The 20,201-nt window shown below is 37.5% G+C and overlaps 1 long non-coding RNA gene across 2 annotated transcripts; it reads left to right on the top strand.

Annotated features, from left to right (window-relative positions):
* Nucleotide 1: 1 nt before the first annotated feature.
* Nucleotides 2-19,096, top strand: LOC128089473 (uncharacterized). 2 transcript variants are annotated; one of them, XR_008210521.1, is made up of 4 exons: nt 2-117; nt 14,006-14,057; nt 14,149-14,222; nt 18,456-19,096. It is a non-coding gene; the product is annotated as an uncharacterized LOC128089473 (long non-coding RNA). The 2 variants fall into 2 exon arrangements; XR_008210522.1 differs by lacking the exon at nt 18,456-19,096 and adding an exon at nt 17,025-17,157.
* The last annotated feature ends 1,105 nt before the right edge of the window (nt 19,097-20,201 follow it).

Below are 20,201 nucleotides of genomic sequence, written 5' to 3'. Positions count from 1 at the left end.
CGAGCGCTACCTGCTCCCTCCGGCGGGCCGGGCGTCGTCCGCCGCGCCCCCGCTCATCCGTCGCGCCAGGACCGCCCGCGCGATACACGCGGTGCCGGCGGCGGAGCGCGCGGGCCGGTAAGGCTGTGGCGATACCGGACCCGGGCCCGAGGCGTGGCCGCGCGGGGGCCGCCTGACGCCACATCCGGCGGGCGGGCGTTGGAGCCCGGCCCCGGCGCGCTGCCCGCCGCGGGGGTCGTGCCGCGCCCGCTGTCGGTCGAGGGGCCGCCGCTGGCGGAGGAGCGGGAGGGAAGTTACGCCCGGCGGCGGCTGCTCGCCTCCCCCTGCGGCCGCCTATCGCGGCACCCCGCGCCTTCATCGGAAATAAAAAAAAAAAGCCCCCGCTAACGGTGGGGGAGCTGCCCGTCTGCCGCCATCTTGAGGCGGAGGGGATGGCGCGGGCCGAGCCCGCCGAGTTGCGGCCATCCGGCGCGGCCTCAGTCGGGCGTCTCTGGCGAGGAGTCGGCCCGCGGTGGGGTCGATTCCCTGGGGCGTCCTCTCTCGTCCTCCAGCCGCCTCGTTTCTGTCACAGCCTTGAGCTGTGAGCAGCCGGTGGGGTTGTGGCGGCCGTGAGTGAAGAACAGCGCGGTTGAGAATCCACCCTGCCACCAACCCGCGCCTGTGCTGCGTTGGGATGTGTGTTTAGGGAACAGGAGAGATGGGGATTGAGGCTGTTTTGTGGCCGTATACAGTTCCAGCACACCCAGTGGGTAGCGCAGTGTTCCTTTGTAGCCCTGGTGCATCCCAGCCTGCAGCTCTTTGCTAGCCTGTGAAGTGTCTGTGAATTGTCTTTGCATAGCTCCTGCAGTCTATTGCTGACAGTGCTTGCCATAGAAAGCACCTAATTGAGTTCTATGCACCCTTCCACGTCCCTTTATCTTGCCATTATCTATACACAGCTCGACAATTCTTACTTCTCACATCAGTCCCTAGAACTTCCTCGTATTTGCCTCACAAACCCTGGTACTACTCCATTACAGCTGTCCCTAGAGACTGAAATTGCCCTTAAGTACTAAACAGAAGTATTTTCATCCCGTGAATAGGTGTACTGTGATTTTTAAAGCCCAATGTAACCATCATGGCTCTAACAATTGCCTACAAAAAATTACTGGGAAATATGAAAGTGTGTAAAAATCAAACCTGAATCAACACAGCATTACATTTACAACAGAACAATCCTGAATAGTAGAATGGTGTAGTTTTACAGATGAAACTAATCTGAAATGCAGTAGCAGTAACTACTCTATTTGGTTATTCAGCTGTAGAATCTTGAATGCTTGAAGAGCTTACCTTCACTTTGCGACAGTAGCCTTGCCAATCAGAAACACTGAGATAAAATCGTAAAAAGTAACAAAAATGGATAGTGTTGTCTTACATTGTTCATTTGAAGGCAAGCTGTATTTCAGTAGACATCTGTTACCCTATCTATCCAGTAAATAAAAGTTGCTTTATTTAGGTGATAATGCACTGAAAGCTTGGAGGATTTGTGCTTTCATTGATTTCTCATTTTCTTGTGAACAATATGAAGGAGGGGACAGTGAGTGATTTCAGAAAAAAAAAAAAAAAAAGAAAATGTTGCCAGAAGGATATGACTAATTCTGTGGAAATGCCTAACCAAATTTCATCTGATCCATGCTGGTAAAGAGAGTTTTTATTTCAAGGATTTTAATACTTAGTATTATACTGTCCTTTCTCTTATGTCAAGTTGTTGCTTGCAAGCATATTTGCTTTGCAAGATGAACAGGATGACCTGTCATAAAGTTGAAGGATAAAATCTCTTGGCTATTAGTTTGCATTCTTAAATCATGGAACTTTATATTTCTGTCCTCGTTGAAAAATGGTATCAAGCCCAGTCAGACCTTGGCATAAATGTGATACACATATATACATTTGTTGCCACCCTTGAATTAATGTGTTTGCAGAATATTTAAATCTCTATTAACATCTCAGTCTCTAAATACATAATCACTTGCTATGTCAGAAGGAGGGTCATGGCTTCTTTTGTTAGTGGGAAATTGTTGAATCACTTCAATGTTTTGATCCTTTCATCTATGAAATTTGTTTGCAGAGCTGTCTGCACTAATCAATCAGAGCCTAACAGAAACTGAAGTCCTGCTTCAAAACATTGTGAATACATATATATTTTTTTTTCAAACTTCAGAATTTGAATTTTTGGTCTTTATCAAAATACACATCTCATCTTAGTATTTGAAGAAATGTCATTTTTTCTTAGCAACAGTTACATATTTCTAGATAATCAACAGAGCATTAAATCACGTCATATGGCTATGGTAAATAGTGATAATATTAATCAACCTTTCAAATTAAAATATGGAAAAAAAAATCTTTTCATTAAAAGTATTGCTAAAAACTTTGTAATTTGTGGTTAGATGCAAAATACACTGCATCTCTCAAAAAAAAAAAAAAAGATTATGGCTTTGCACATGGACAAGTAATAATCAAAATAATTAACATTTTTCAACACTGAATTAAAGCAAGAGTAGACAGACATTTCTTGTACTTGCTTTTTTTGCTTTCAGACTGAACACTTCTACAAATAATTGTTTCTGTACCAAGGAATTTATAGTGAAATCTCTTATATAGAGAAAGATAACGGAGAAGATGCTACTCCTATCATTTTTTTTTTTTTCTGATTATAAATTTTAATGAAATCACTTTTTGATCTTCATCAGAATTACATTCCTATCCCTTCCATTTTCTGAGAGAAGAATTCATTAAGAGCAACCCAGAAGAGAAGCCCTGGACTTGGATGTCCTAGTGAATGAAAAGCTTAATGCAAGCCAGCAGCTTGTTCTCGCAGCCTGTACCAACACTATCCTGGGCCAGTGACTCCTCATAGGACTTGTAGTGGTTTTAAACTAAAAAAGTAGAGATTTAGATTAGGTAATAGGAGGAAAGTTTTCACTCAGGATGATAAAGAACTGGCACAGGCTGCAGCTGTGGTTGCCTCATTTCTGGAGATGCTCAGGGCCAAGTTGAATGGGGTCATGAGAGCCTGATCTAATGAGTGACAACCCTGCCTGCAGCAAGGGTTTGGAACTAGATGGTCTTTAAGGTTCCTTCCAACCCAAGCCACTCGGATTTGATTCAAAGAATACAGAGCTTGACCATTTCTTACAGAGTCATAATTAGTTCATCTGATATTTCATACAACAAAGTCCATTTTTTTGTTAAATCGATTTCATATTGTTTTTTACATTTCCAAATGTTTTTCAGATATATTCTGTCATTTGCAGCATATCTAAGAAGTACCACAACACATTCCTCTCAGCCATACCATGCAGAACAATTATGTATTTATCTTATGAAATAATATAAAGGCAAGTCAAAATACTAAAGTAGGTAAGAGCATACAAACTGTTTCAGACCAAGGATGCATCTTCCCAGTTCACAGAAGTGCATGCTTAAATAAATGCAAAAACAAGCACATACATGTATTTCACTAGGTCTTTACTACTCTGTGTCCCAGGGATTGTCTAAAACCTTCATAATCTGTTTTTATTGTCATCTTCAGAGAATTTTTTCCAAGAATTTGTCAAGTCTCCCATAAAACTCGTGCATTCATGCCATCATTTATCAAGAAGAGCCATGCTGTAAGAATAAATGCTGTATAGTAAATGCTGTATGAAAAAAAAAAAGCAATTTTGCATTCTCTAAAGTCTAGTTGTTGTCTTGTCTTTTTTGTTCTTGTGAATACTCACCATGGGGAGAAGATGAAGAAGATAGTTTAGATGTTATAAAGAATTAGGCAGTTTAGGTGCAGATGTGTAGGCTATGCTGTCTTGGCTGCTTGTCATGTTTCTTTGATTACCCATGTAAGTACGCAGACAAGAACATGGTTCTGCTTAGCTAAATTGGTTATTATTACTGATAAGTAAATACTATTAAACACCTATATTATGCTTTCTTAAGGCCATAACAAGTCACTCACCACTGAGCATTTTGTTTCCCTCATGATACCCTCTTGTCTTGGCGCTCTAGATGGATCCAGCATGTGTAATAGGAGTTCTCTGAATGTCTGTTAATATATTGGATTTTTATAGGATTAGGTGAGATTAGCCTGGTCCATAATCTCAGTTCCTTGTTCATGTGAACAGTATTTCCTTTTTAATGCTGATTTTTCTTCATCTATGGAATCCTTGCCATTTGTTTGGGACTAATATCTGTGTCAGTCTGTACCAGATAGCTGAGGAATGGTGAGTTCTTTGTTGCTTCTGGACTGCCAGCACAGCCTGGATGTTTGACCCTGAGGGTGAAAGCTGTTGGCCGTACTGCCTCTCTGGCCAGAAAATCAGTGGGTATATCTACCTTGTGGCTTCTCAAGTCCTGTGTAATTTGGACACTACTGTGATACTGCTCTGGAAACGCTCAGTTCTGACAAAGATGAGTTTGTGTCTTTTCCACTGTACCCTAGCTTCTATCCTCTCATCAGAAATTAATGAGACCACCAGTAGGTGACTGTCAGGCTTGCTAATACTTTCTCCACACAGTTTTACAAGAAATGTGCTTTCCTGGGATCCCTGTTTTGTTTTGTTTTTCCCATAAGGCACCCTATTGACAATTCTGAGACAGGAGACATTGACAGTACTATCATTTGCAGAGATGAGGAGGAAACAAGATGGCAAGAAGTGGAGGCTTACAGTGAAAAGCAAACATAAAACTGGTGACAGCTGGCTTTATGTGTGTGAGAAGCAGTGTGAGAAGTGTCATACACTCTACATTTTTAAATCTTTCTGCAAGTACCTCTGTACTTGCTACACACTAAAGGGAAGATTTAACAGAGATGCAGCCCTCTAGCTGTGTTTAGGCCCTTACTTCTGTATTAGCAACATAATGTGCACAATCAAGAAATGCAACTTCCAGTTTGCTTGTATTGGAAAGGTGAATTGAAGAAGAGAGTGAAATTTTCGTGCACCAAAACTGTGCTGTGAAGAGAATAAAAGCACAACAAATGCAGAAAATAAGAGATTTGCCTTAATCATGCACTGCTTGTATGAGAGAAAATGCTATAGCAGTCATATTCTTAATTGGGAAACCTGACACATTAATCAGTTTTTAATGTCCGTTACAGTTTGGTTACATTAAGTTCCTGTGGACCAGTCCATCAAACACAGAAGTATCAATAATGATTTTTATAATGACATTAAGATAAATCCCCAATGCAGTTTTTTCCATCTCTCGAGTAATAACAGTCCAGTAAGCAAAGCAGTCACTATTCTTCACTATCTGATATAACAAATGTGAAAATACTGAGTAGGTGTATGTTAAACTACAGTATATTGTAAACAAACAAATACAGGTGTTTTTTTTTTCATTGCAAGGTGAAATTTGAGATTACTCTAGCCACTGAGAATCCATTTTTGTATGTGAAAATGCCTAAAATATCCAGCCCTGATTCTGGGGTTAGTCATTTAAACAATTCCTATTAAAATAATTTTGCTCCATACTTCTAAAGTCAGAATGAGATTGCTACATGTGACCTTATAGATGTGGCAGTGCCAGAGCCTCCTGCTTCTAAGCACTGTTTTGTACAGACATCATAGAAGGTGCCCAGCTGCCTGGCTTCACATCAGGCTTTAAATTTTCTCCATTATGAACAAAAAGGTCATGGCAAAAGAGTGTGAGGGTTGTATGGAATTATCCCCTTGATCTGTTCTGATTAATTCAATCTACTCCAGACAGCGACAAAGAATAAAGGAATTAATTGTTCACCTGTAGCTGGTTAGGAATCATTACTTTCTTCAATCTGGCATCCTGTGGGGTCACTGTTTGTACTTATCTTTACCAGACTGTGGCTGGGCTTAGTAACTACTGTGATGACCAAGTGAGCATTGCCCTTTCTAGAAAAACAGCAACAACAAAACCAGGTAGCTGAAATAGAAAATAAATGTTGTTTTGGGAATGCAACGCACAGCAGACTTTGTGAAAACTGTATTATCATCTACATCATGAACACATATTTTTTACATTTTTGGGGAATGTCTAATGTAACTGTCCACTCTGAAGAACATACACCTAGTAGATCTTCATTTGTATTCAGCATACAGTTATAAATCAAATCATCTGCTTGTTTACAAAGATTCATATTTTTTGTTGAATCCAAATGGGAATACTTCATTGTGACACTGGACTAGAGTAGTATAGGATCTTTTGGTAGATCTACCATTTGCAAGCAGTAGCCTGTGTTTTGTGTTTTAATGCTTTTAATTTGGATTCAATTTGCCAAACACATAGTTTTAAGGGGAAAAAACTGTGCAGTGGAAGATGCAGTATATGATCAAGGGCCTTGTGGCCTGCTTTTGGCATAAGTGTGTTCAGCTTTGCATGGCACTGTTTTCTTCCATTGCAATGAGCCTAGAGAAAACATATTCAGCCCCTCTTTTGTGTATTATCATTCCTTTCTTAATTTATTTACTCAAATACTCATTTGAGTATTTTTGAATTTACTCAAACTCAAAACCTGTTACATATTAAAGCTCAGAAGCAAAAGATCCCTAGCAGCATGGGAGCATCTGAGGTGTGCAGAGAACCCCGACCAGGCTGCTAGCAACAGGACCGTTGGTGGGACCAGGCAAGAGCATGAGGTGGCAACATAGCAGGCCCTTGACACATTTGGGCACCATGTCTGTTAGTTAAGGCAAAGGCCAGAACTTGAGGAGAGAAGTGTAAGAAATGTGGCTTAGACAGCTATTAGAATGAAGAGTCAGTAGGACATTTTGGAATGGTTCTTCAGGGTCATCCTTTTTGTTTGTTTTTGGTTTACTTGTTTTCCCAAGCACTATCTGAGTTTGCTCAAAGCATGTGATGCATGAAATGCAAGACTACCCCTATTGCAAATGCTCCCATCTCACAGTACCACTGTGGTTTTTTTACAAGTTTGTATAATTTTATGTTACAATCTGTTAAGCACCCTTGCAAATTTGTATGTTGTAATAAAAAATATTTTCCTAGAATCTAATGCAACACTTGTTGAAGAGTACAAAGAAGAGCTTTTTTTCAAAAATTGAGAGATGTGAAAAATTTAAACGTTACTAGTTTCTGGTGGTCACTTTTTTTTTTTTTTTTCTTTTCAAATGAGACTTATCAAAAAGATGCCTCTGAAATATAAAAGTTAACTTTGAACATTTGAATCTTGAAGATTTTATGGAACAAGTAAAAAAAAAAGATTTCATTTTTAAAAAGGTAATTTAAAGGCTTTTCGATTCATTATGCTTAGGAATTACTTGAAATAACAGAATTACTCAAATAAGGAAATAATGTGCTTAGAATTATGTTTAAGCATTTGATTACTCATGGAGGAATATTTTTTTAGATGAAGATATACAATATTAATTGTAGTCTTCTTATTAGAATGTAATTTTATTCTTTGCTTAGAAGAAATAACTGAAAAAAACCTTCTGAACTAATGATTTATGAAAATGGTTGAAATAGATGAAGATTATAAACTAGTGATTGATGCTCATGTTAATACGATTATGAATAAACTATGTATTGTTGGAAAGAGTTTTTTTTGCAGTATTAACCACGTTTCTGCTTTCTGAAGAGTAACAGGATGCTTGCACTTATCAATTCATGATATCAAGCACAGACAAATGAAAAAATAAATTATAACCCTAAGCGTGGTAGTTTAGCAGATAATTCCCATAAAATTTTTATATAATATATAATATATATTTATATATATATATTATATTCTATATATTATATATAGAATATATAATATATCATATATAATAATATAATGTAATATAATATATATATATTAATATATATTATATAATAATATTATGTATATATATATATACACACACATATATAATATGTTTATATTATACTATATTAATTGAGCTGTTTTCTAAATGAAAACATAAATTTCAGGTCCTGTTCCTTTTTGCTTAGCATTAACTGCTATGTGCCAGCTGAGGTATTTTCTTAATCTGTTCTGAACTGTAGAAATCCTATTGCACTTCAGAACTTGGTCTATATATCACAAGGTATTAAAAGCAATGTAAGTAGAAATGGCAGTCTTACTTTTCAACACTTTTAAGAAAAATATGAGTTGAATTTCTGAATTTTGTTCAAGGTTTTAGATGAAAATTTAGATTAAAATTATCATAATTAAATGCATGTATAATGAATTATAATTATTTTAAGTAACTGTAGCGTTTTTTTGTCTTTTATTTTTGGCAAGATATAGAGAGAACCGTAAAATCTAGATTGTGCGTATTGCTCATTGCCAGCATCAGTGTCTCTTCAAATACATCTTTATCATGGAAAGGAGAATAAATACTGTTTTTGACAATAGGAGAACAGAAGCATCGCGTGTAAGGATTTTATCTGGAACCACACAGCCATTTGAAGAAATCTTCATCCTCATATTCTGAACTACAATAGGAATATTTGACTTCTGTAACTTGATAAGTATCACACAACTTTATATTTCTTTAAAGCAAATATTTCTTGTCAGAATTTTGCCCTGAGCTTTGTACTATCAGAGATCAGGCACTTTCACTATCTCTGTGCCCATTCAAAGAGTACCATGTGCAAGTTGATGTTTAGTAGCTGCGGAGAGACAATAAGCAATTTTAGCATGCGTTCTAAAAGCTCTTAAAATTGCCTGCATTGATTCACAATTTGGAAGAGAAGGAATTTAACTGAAAACATAACTAAAGCTGTGTTCCTGACTTGTATATTGGAGAATATCCATACAACTTACAGGAAGATTTAGTTGGTGTGGGATGGACTTGAAGTCCCATTTGAAGGCTGAAACACATACAACTCTCTGGGTGTAGCCTGTGCATGTGTTGTGCACTCAAACTTTTTCTCCTGATAAATCCGTAGTGCGGACCATCAGAGCCACAAGGCTCTTGAATGATTCCCCCTGGTAATAGTCATTCTTTGGGTCCCTGAGAGCAGAACTGTGGGAAAGGGTAGAAGGAGCATCGTGAATGTACATTTCTGCAAGTAAGATTGAAGAGGACAGTAAGAGGAAGGAAATAATATTTCCTAAATTAATGCCTAAAAAAAAACTATTAGGAGATAAGATGTCTTAGCAGCTGCATATCTGATGTTTATCAATATTAAACATATTAGCAGACAATATTGCAGCACGTAGAAATTCAAAGATCACAAAAGAATAAACTATCATATCATAAAATATTTCTTACACATAACACAACTTTACGAAATGTATCTTGTTACACCTTGCCTCTTTTGTTGTGTGGTACCACTTTGCTATGTGTTACCTCTCTTTGCAGGATGCCTCTTTGCATCTTGCTGTTGAGATGTACAGCAAAGGAAGGCTTTATGGTGGTTTTAAGATTAGGCATGGGACGTCCCAGCATCCTCAGCCACACATTTTGTATGTAAAGACTGCAACACACTGAGTGAACTACAGAGACAGCTCTGTGTTTCAAATGAAAGTTTAATCATGGCATTTCTGGAATTCTAAGCATAACTTTACAAATGTAATATTTTTTCAATCTGTTCTTTGCTAGGGAATTTCAAAAGAATAAGCATCAAAGCTAATTCTATTGTCATTTATATTCATAAAAGATCAAACTCTGTTTGATTTTTAGGACATATACTTATGATTGTATGTACTTCTCTGTTTGTTTGCAAACCCTCAGAGCAAGGAGAGCACTTTCGAACAGCTTTCGTATAAAGGTTTATATACTTTCTTAATAGTTGAGAGAGTAGTTAATGGAAAGACTACAAGATAGACATTGAGGCCCTGGAACGTGTCCAGAGAAGGGCAACGAAACTGGTGAGGGGTCTGGAGCACAAGTCTTGTGAGATGCTGAGGGAGCTGGGATTGTTCAGTCTGGAGAAGAGGAGGCTCAGGGGAGACCTCATTGCACCGTACAACTTCCTGAAGGGAGGTTGTGGTGGAGAGGGATTTGGCCTCTTCTCCCAGGCAACGAGCAGGACATGGGGCAATGGCCACAAGTTGTATCAGAGGAGATTTAGATTAGACATAAGGAAGAACTTTTTCTCTCAGAGAGTGGTCAGGCACTGGAATGGCTGCCCAGGGAGGTGGTGGAGTCGCCGTCCCTGGCAGTGTTCAACAGGCGTCTGGATGACGTGCTGCGTGATGTGGTTTAGTGCTTGTGGTGGCAATGGTGATGAGGAGATGGTTGGACTAGATGATCTTATAGGTCATTTCCAACCTTGTGATTCTATGATTCTATGATTCTATTAAATATTTAGGTATAGGATTCTTGAACATAAGTACTGTAAAAAATACATGTTAATGTTGGTATGTGTTTTCTTAAAAATATAGTTTTGTGTTTACAGCAATAGAAACTTTACAAGTTTTCATAAAATGTTTTCATTGCAATTAGTTTGCATTTTTTCCCTTTCTTTTGGAGAGGTCTGTGTGTCAGTTCCTTAGAGATCTCAGGATTATTCCTCTTCAGCTACTTTCAGCTGAAAATAATTTTTTTTACATTTACTATTTTAATAGATGATGCAAAATCACTGTTATTCTATTGGATTCTTCACTCAATTTATATTGCATTTTCCTTGTCAAGGTTCAAGTAGATTTAATAAAAATATAAAAAGTAATATCACTGGTGTTGGCCCTCTTGATTAAGTCTCCAGGCTTAGTTTACTTAGCACTATCGTTAATTTCAAAGTATTATTTTTTCACTGCACACCAAATAAAATTTCACGTTATACTAATAATTACTGTACAACCCTACCTGAAAATTGACTACATAATATGATACCTTTTTTATTAGACAAGGACTCTATGTGTACAGACAATATAAAGATGCAGGGTGAACTCTGGAAATCTCATAAGTGGTATGGAGATGGGGAAAGAACTAAATTAGACGTAAGGAAAAACTAGCCTTCACAGTTTTGTATAAGCAGTGTAGAAGTTCTGGTTCTTTTACTAAAAGAAGAGCCTAGAAATTGCTTCTCCTAAGGATAAAAGAGTTTAAGGCAGAGTCTGAGGTTCTAGCGTTTGCTTGCTTCTTTTTCTGCTTCAGGAGGAAGCAAGTGCTTTGGGGTCAGAACAAGTGCAGTTGCCCATTATAGAAGGTAGCCTACCAGGCACTGAATTTCTCCAGTGCTCCCCGGCCTTATTGGCACATGTTTACACTTCCTTTGAAAATATCTTGACAAGGGCATCCAAAGCATGAGTGGTAGCAAGGCAGAGGCTGAGCAGCATTAAGAGCAATAATAAATAAATACAACCAGAGGAAAATGTCTGGAAGCTACTCTAGGGCTGGTCAGTGTGGGATCAGCTGTATACTAGTTTAGGGAAGGTACTGTTCTTTTAGCATCCTCCACTGCTCAACTAAATCTACCTTGCAGTGTCTAAGATCCAAGATGTACAGAAGTTTTGAATACATAATATGTCAGCCTGAATATTCTAAGGTATGTTTGTGTGAATAAATCTGTACAGAAGTGTCTGCTACCCAGCAGTCATATTGTAATTTCTAGTTGTTGAAACAATAAAGGGAGAACAAGGGAGCCAGCTCAGAAGTGTCACAGAGCCTCCCCATGAGACTTCTAATAAAGCTGTTCTGACATTTACAAGTGGATCTTCAAATATGAGAAAACTGGAGTTCTTATATCAGTCCAAAGCAAAATAAACATAAAATTGTCAAGCCTTCAGAATGAAACTTCCATAGCATGTACTGCTTTCACCAAGGAAAACAATCCCTAAGGACAAAGGAGGTCTGTCACCAGAAGCGTAGAAGAAAAATATTCAATATCTGTTTTATATTGGACAAAATAATACTGCCACAGTATCCAGGATAAGCACCTGTCTGTCAAATATCAGAGTAGGGAACCCGTTAAAGATGTAAATTGATAGTGACTGTCAGCTTTGGAAATCTGATATACAGCTTCCATTCTTCTCCTCACCAAGATAAACTAGGAGAAACTGAGTCCTGCTCCTTTCTGTTTGGCAAGAGGCCAGTAGCCGTGACGCTCCAGCTATGTTTGTGTAGCACACCAGACTTCTTTTTACCCTCGTAGCAGCATTCATGGGAGCCGATGTAAAAAAAAAGAAAAGCACCAGTTTAGTAAAGTGAAAATAACTAGTGGCAGAGGGTGTATGAGACTTCCAGAAACACAAGGTAGGAAACTTAATTACTCTTGGTGCTGCTAGCAAATCTTTATCCTTTTTTTACCTTTGAAAAGCTAATGTAGGAAGAAACAGTTAGCAACATGAGAGTGCATCGTCATATTTTTCTTGATACGTTAACCAGCCAGAATGTAGCTGCAATAGGAGAATATTAATTTAACATTAATATCTCCTCTTTCACATGAGTAGCAGAATGTCACAAACTGCAGAGATGTGAGATGAAAGAAACAGATGACTTCTTTTGAACGCTAGTTTTTATTATGATGGATTTCATAGAGTCAGAGAATCATTTAGGTTGGAAAATGCTTTCAAAACCAAGTCCAATTGCAGCACTGGTGCTGATTTCAACTAGCCTAGCCAAGTGAAAATAACTAGTCTGCTTCCACACAAAGGCTATGCTTTGAAATTTCAGTGTACTTTTGCAGATATTGTCTGTGAGCCATATGATCCCAAAAGTAATGTAACTTTTAAAGGCCAAATTTCAGCATTTAAATACATGTAAAGTATTTCCTATTGTTATTCAAAGACATTTGTATTAATTTCCAGTCATTTCAAGATAAGGCTCTGCTTTTGCATTCTCTTTAACGCCATTGGCCTTTTGCAACATTTTTGTGGTCTTGCCTCTTTTACTGTTCCAGTCTTTTTTGTGTTTCTGTATCCCACTTACACAACTTCTGCTTTTGAACTAGATTCACAGCGTACATTTTCCAGTGTCTCTTCTGTTCCTCACATTTTTTAACCTGTAAGAGTATTTGACAGTGTCCATGTTTATACCTCCTGTTTTTCCCCATAAATAGAATGACAGCCAGTACTGGTAACCTAGTGGGTGGCAATCCTAGCAGGGGGTTCTAAGTAAGTGATTATTAAATCTCTTGCAACCCAAGCCATCCTATGAGGCTAGAATTAATGTTGCTGAGCTAATGTTGTAACTGGAGTTGGGATAGTTTTAACTTGTCCATCCAATTGACTTCAATCCTACTGAGAGTAATGGGAGTGAGTGGACATTTGACAGAAAAACAAAACAAAACAAAACAAAAACAAACAAACAACAAAAAAATAATGTTGCCCATGGCATTCTAAAATGAGCATACCAGTGTTTCTCATTAGGGTTTAAACAAACTAACTAGCTAACAAATGGAGGCTAAAATCTAGAATGTAGTAGAAAAAGTCTAGGTGCAAACTTTGTGCATTATAATAATGAAATGACCTTCAATTCAAACCAAGGTGGAAATAAGAAAGCATTTAGCTATTTGTCTTTAGACGATCATATAAATTGCTTGAGGGTTGAGGCTAGTGGTAGCATTTATGTAGGCTTTAGGAATGCAGTGAGACAGTTCAGAACAGAAAAAAAACAAAGTTTTTTTTTATATATACTAAAAGACCACATAAATTTAAGTTGGAGGAAGCCCTACTACAGCTTATTAGGATTTAAGTGATTATCTCAGCATCTGATTTATGTCATCCATTATCAGTTGTGATGTGTAAAGGGAATGGGTCATCAGCTGAGCCAAACTTGTAGCCCAATAGGCTACTTTGCAGCCACTGCCTATTCCTAATCAGCTCAAATGCCAGTAGCTCTCACAAAATGAATCAGACTTCTTTGAGTCACTGAAAAAAAACCTGCTATGGTTATTGCTACTGAAGTAGCAGTGGATGCCTGTTCTTTCACAGGAGGCTTTTTTATGCCATATAAAATGCCAAATTATGACCAAAAGAGAGGTAGACAAAGCAAAATCAGGTAATATTAGGAATATTGTCATTTTAATATCCCTCAAATAAGGATATGATTTGTTTCCCATACATAATAGTTTTATTTATGAGTTGCTCTTTTTCTTTCTCATACAGTAAAGAAGAGATTGATTGGAACAACTGAAACAGTGAAGAAATGAGAAGAGAGGTAGGAGAAGTCTTAGTATGGCCAACAAGATCTCAGTGTGTCTGAATTAGGTAAACAATGGGGTTCACATGAGTCTTTCCATTTTTCATAGCATGGAAGAGTGGCAGAGGCCTCCGAGGCCAGGAAGAAGGGAGGCTCATGAAGCTGTAATTTGCAGCCTGTGTGGTAAGTCTGCACTGGTCCTGACTTCACAGAAGGAGCTGAGAACTTTCCAGGGGTCAACTAAATGCAGTCTTTCAGCCTTCTCCTGCTGTTTCCCCTGCAACATGAATTTGATCTTTTTCCAATTACTCCTCTGTTACATTTTAATATTATGTTTATTGTACCAGGAAACTGTTTGGCCACAGATGTGAAATCAGTAATAAAACAATTAGAAGAGGCATGCTTTCATTTCCTTCACAGTATTAAAGTGAATAGTAGTCTCGTATTTGAGGGTAAAGGCCATGATTTGATATTAAAATGAGGAGAGGCAAAGTAGTTAAATTAAGCACTAGCAGTCACCAGGGAGCCTGACCTCCGCAGTGTTAGATGGAGATCTGTGAGCTAGCTGGCATTACACTCGGTGGGCTCATGTCGCAGAAGAAAGTCACAACAAAGCTGTAATCAACCCTACTAAGACTGAGAAATGTGTATTTTAAAACACAAGTGTAGTTCAGCATAGTAGAATAATTATTGTGTTTCAAGTGAAAATAAAATCACAGCTGCAGAACTAAGTCTTCGAATCTTTTTGATTGTACAAATTATTTTTTTTTTTTTGAATGAAAATTGGAAAAATCCTTAGTTAAGACTGATCTAAAAATATTTGGCTTTCCTTCCACATTTAAATAAAGGAATTTATCCTTAAATCCTTTTCTAATGCTCTTTTTTGGCCTGACAGCACTTTTGACTTCCCTCAGGCTTGTTACTTATTTGTAGCAGAGCAAAATCTATCCCTTCCATGTAAAAACATAACATTAGATTGTATTTTTATTGCAGTCAGGAAATACATCTAGTAAGAATGCTTTCATTTTTAAATGTCTGTAATTCTAGAATTATGCTTGAAGAATTTATAATGATCTTCAACTCTAAATGTATAGTATCACACTTATCAGAAGTGTTTATAGCACACTGCTGTTAGCCAACCTTACACAATCATTCACAAACAAGGCTAAATACAGAAAAAACTTCTGTTGTGAAGCCTGATAAAAGCAGATGTAATAAATTAAGCTTCTATATGAATGCAGTTAACTTTGCCAATTAAAATTGAAACTTAGGGAACCATCACCCTTTGCTCATTCTGCTCATTCTAGCTGCTACAAAATATCTGTTACCAGAAAATCAGGTTGGCCTTGTGTGGAGCCAGATGTTGGACTCCGTAATCCTGTGGGTTTCTTCCAACCTGGGATGTTCTGTAATTCTATAGTTAGATTTATCCAAATTTTTCAGGTATTACTATGTACTGATTTTGATCTGCTAGTATTTGTAAAACTCTGAAAAAAGGAAGGTGAATAAAACAGAATTTTAAGAGAATACTGCCCTAGTTTCAGATATTTATCATTATCACTCTGAATAATTTAATTTACAGATTTTAAATTGACTTTTTTCAAGACAGCAGTCCTACAAAGGAAACTTGGCTTTTGAACAATGATGAATAAAGAGCTCCACACATTTCCCCATCTGCTTTTGCAATTGTTGAAATAAAAATAACAAAAGAGGAAGAAAATGCTATTTTGTGTAACACTGGCCCTTATAACAAAGGTTTTTGGAGTTACTAAGTTTGATTTCCTTAAACAAAAATCTTCCTCATTGCTGATCACATTCTGCTAGGTCTCTGCTTTTGAGATTGGTCCTAAATAATAGAGAAGATACTTAACATATGCTTAAATAAGGCCTGTGCCTTTATATTATCAGTGTTATAGAATTGGCTGGGCCACATCCCCCAAAGTCAACTGCTGTCAGCTGGTGTCCTGTGGTGTCAGCCCTAGCATCTTGCAGTGTGAAGAAGAAATGGAGAGACGTGCAGAAAATGTTCTCTGTTTTTGTCCTGCCCCTGTTTGGATTAATAGCTATAAAGATATTAATGTAGGGTTCGTGATTCACAGGGATACATTTAACAAATAGCTACACAACTTCTGAAATAGAAGAGAAATCACATACTGGCTGTGCAAACTAAATAACCAGCTAAACAAACTGAACATGGTAAATCAGTGGCCTCAAAAGTGGCTTTGAGCTGTCATCTTGTCCTTCTGACGCTTTCAGTAATTGCTAGTTGGGTTGAGGTTAGATGATAAGTTTCTTCTCAGAAGTGAGCAACTCTTGGAGTGTACTCCAAAACAAAAATAAAGTTATGTCTTCTGGGCTGAAAGGAACCATCTGTGGTACAGCTAGTAATCTTTGTGATGTTTAGTGAAATTTGTTTTGGCTGGAAACTGCTGAAAGAAGCTGATGCCCCTGGTTCTGAAGGATTCATAAGAAGACGATTCATAATGCCTCTGGTTCATAAGGATCATAACTCCAAAACTTATTATGATTAAAAGAGATGGCAAAGAAACAGTGTTCATTGGCTGCGATAGAGCAGTTGCTCTGGAGTGTCATTTTTCCTTTTAAAGAAGATAGCTATAAGAAAAATAATAGCAAAGCTATGTAGTTCTCATTGCTTGTGATCTCAACTGGGTCAGGCCTTGGATAAGTGATGTTGTATTGCTCTTACAGTCATTTACTGGTCTTACAGTCATGCATAGATACCTTATAAACCCTGTCCTGTGCGGAATGCTGCACGTTAGCGTTCAGCAAAACAAATAGGAGTCTTACCATGTTTCCCACGCCTGAGCAGACAAATAACACTCTGAAGTTGGTATGGTCAATCCTGCACCTTTGCAGTCTTCTGAGTGCTGATCTAACTGCTCAAAGCTGCTTTCAAGCACCATCTGTTGTCACATGATTCTGCATGCCAGATGCTCATAAAAATGTCTTTCTTGGTTGTTTTAGAAACTAAAGAGCGAAAAAGGTATTAGAAGGTTTCAAACCAAAAGAACTGAGCATGTAACTAGCACAGTGAAATAAAGAAGCATCCTATGCGTATTTCTGCTTTTCATAGCCATAGATTGAACACTCCTCTGCATTAAAGTAAAAATTTTTCTCTTTCCATGGAACAATAAAGAAATCTTCAATGACTGATTGATTGGCTTTTAAAATTTGTAATGTGTTGTTTTTCCAGCAGTGCTTTCCAATGGTTTCTGCACTTGCAATCATGTAATGGCTTGAAAGTTTTGGCTTTTGTTGAAATGATACATTTTAAAGTTTGATTATGTGAAAGGCTGGAAGGTATAATTCCGTTTTCCCAAAAAGAAGGCACACACAAAAGAAAATCTCAAGAATTTGGGCCCCTGAATGTCTGAGAAATTCAGTCGGCCGTACAGCATATAATCTATGAAAGATGAATGTATATGTGATAATCAGCCTCCCTGGGCTTTTTGATACTTTGGAGAAAAACGTAGAAATTGGGTTGCTGGGAAAGGCATCAGGATATGGATAATGTCAGAAGACAATTTATGTTCTAGTTGCCTACTAAACATTCAGCAGAGCTGATTTTACAGTGTTTGTCACTCATAGAGTCTGCTGAAATTGTTCACTTGAATATTAAAGGTTTGGTCTGTGGCCTACAATGTGGGAGAAATAAAGCAGAACTACAGTCACTCAGCCAGAGTTGAATGTTAAGATGGCAAGTTAGAGAATCTTGAGAGAAGTTTCTTTGAAATGCTTATTCAAAACACGAGGAAAAAAGAACAACACAGTAGTCATGACAGAGCTCATAGGAAGTAAATTGCAGTTCAGGCATGTGTTGTAAATTCTTCCTGTAATAATTCTTCAACTTACATGAGTGGTTCTCACATTTATTTATAGCATGTGCACTCTTTTCTTTCATCATATTCATGAATTTCTTTTCTAAAATAATGAAGACAATAGATTGATCACAGCCTTCTTATATATCCTCTATAACTTCAAGTTGAGAGACAAAGCTTAAGTACTCTTTAGCACATCACTTAAATAGGTAATCTGCATATTTATTTCACCAGAACAATGATGAAAGAAAAAAACTGTCAGCCTGATTGTCATCTGCAAAGATGTACTTCAGATATCTCAGCTCGGAAGATGATGGAAATAGACATATTTACATTAGCACCACCTTCAGTCCAAGCGTGAATAATAGGATGCTTTACTGTTGCATACACAATTCTCTGCAGCTAAGTGTATTACTTCAGAATGATACCATTCCTCACAACTGAAAGGAAAAAAAAAAAGAAGAAACAAACAGCTTGTGCTGACAAACACTGTCAGTTCTGTGTTCTTTCTTCTTCTCCCTTGAGTTCTTTGGTACCATATAAAAGCCACATTCTTGCATGTTCATGTTTTGTGCAGGAACCATCTGCCAGGGACTCTTAAGAGCTGAGTGCCTACAAACACACCTTTCTGCTGAAAAACTTCTCTCTCAGCTGTGAAAAAGTCATCTCCACCTACTGACGTTTCTGTCTGTCTGCTCTTCAAAGACCTTTGAAGGAATTAATCAAAAGTGGCATCTTGCTCCATTTCCCAGTGGAAATGTGAATCCTAGAAACACTGAGAAGGTATTTCTAAGCTTAGAACTATATATCAAATCATCCTGTATTCAGTTTTTGTAGGGTTTGGACTGGGGAAGGAGAGAGAGAAATGTATATTTTGCTTTTTAGGATTTCTCAGTCATTCTGTAGATTCACAGTTCCTTAAAACAAGACTTACATCACAAGGCCTGCCATCAGGAAGTCTACAATTAGAATGTCTACTAAAAATTTTACCTTTAATTACACTTAGAGTGAGTTATTAATTTGACTCTGGCCTTTCTCAGTTCTAAAGTGTTGTGTCTGTTCACTTCTTGTCATCGTGTTTTCTATGTTGCAGATACTCAAATATTTTGATATGTCATGTAGAGCGTATATTGTTTTCCAAACCATTTTTAGAGAAATGTCACAGAATTTGTAATGTTACTTCACAACACAACATTAAAGTACTTCTTTCTGATTCAATACCTAATGTGTGTTCAACCTCGTTCAAGTGGTGCACTTGACTTGGATAGAATCACGGTTTGTGAATGATTCTCAAATTCTGAGCAAAACTTGATTTGCAGCCTCACAAGAATTGCTTCTGGTTGCTGTAAAGCAAGTCAATTTTTGAACAGTTTCATAGAGGCAAAGCTGATGTTCAGAATAATTTCAGCACGGGTCAAGTCAAGAAACAAGGGATTAAGTACAAGTGGAAGATAGAGCTAGATGATAGGCAGATTTTGCAAAAAGATAAATTAATAGAGCTATTTTAAAAAAGAAATGTTACTCATCCATATGTAGGATTCATCTGTGTTAAGTCCACTATTACCACTGATCAACAAAATAGGATTTTTGCATATCTTAATGCTTTTCGTGAATGTGTACAAAATTCTGTATCTGGCTTCTGATCAAACCAGAAAACTCATCTATGGATCTCTGAAGATTTCTTCTTGCATGAATAAAGCATATAGACCTTAACAAACGCTTTCTGAGCTGCAGTGATTTTGGAAAAATTAGACGTAATTAATGTCCACATAATTCTGTTAGCCTATATATTTTACAGTTTTTTACCCCATTCCTCTGTTGTTGAATATTACAATCTCCTGTCATCTGAGTGAGAACATTAACAATTTGAATTTTGTTATTTATATTCTGCTATTATTAAATCACAGCATTGAATAAGTTACTGTAGGGACACTGATCCACAAAAGATAGTGCTTCAGAAGAAGATACCGCTGCAGAAGGTTCTGCTCCTCTGCAGTGCAGACTGTGGTAAAAATGGACAGCAGTCTATTCTCCACATAAATGTAATTCAGCAGCTTCAGAAAGTTTCAGAAAGCACAGCATTATATCACTAACTGAAGATGAATTGAAGTTGGGGGGAATTTGGGGAAGAAAAATAATGAAGACTAAAACTCTGAGTACATTTATCTTTTACATGTCAGAAACAGAGTGGGCAAAAATCATTTCTGCATAAGCTTGTACAAATCTTTTTCTGTTCTCTCTTCCTTCCCCACCTCCCCCCCCCCCAAAAAAAAACAAAAAAAAAACCCCATACATTTAATTAGTTAAATATTTATTCTGTAAT

Source organism: Tympanuchus pallidicinctus, unplaced genomic scaffold (genome assembly GCF_026119805.1).
Source record: "Tympanuchus pallidicinctus isolate F22 unplaced genomic scaffold, pur_lepc_1.0 scaffold4, whole genome shotgun sequence".
Lineage (NCBI taxonomy): Eukaryota > Metazoa > Chordata > Aves > Galliformes > Phasianidae > Tympanuchus > Tympanuchus pallidicinctus.
This window is presented reverse-complemented; position numbering and strand designations above follow the sequence as displayed.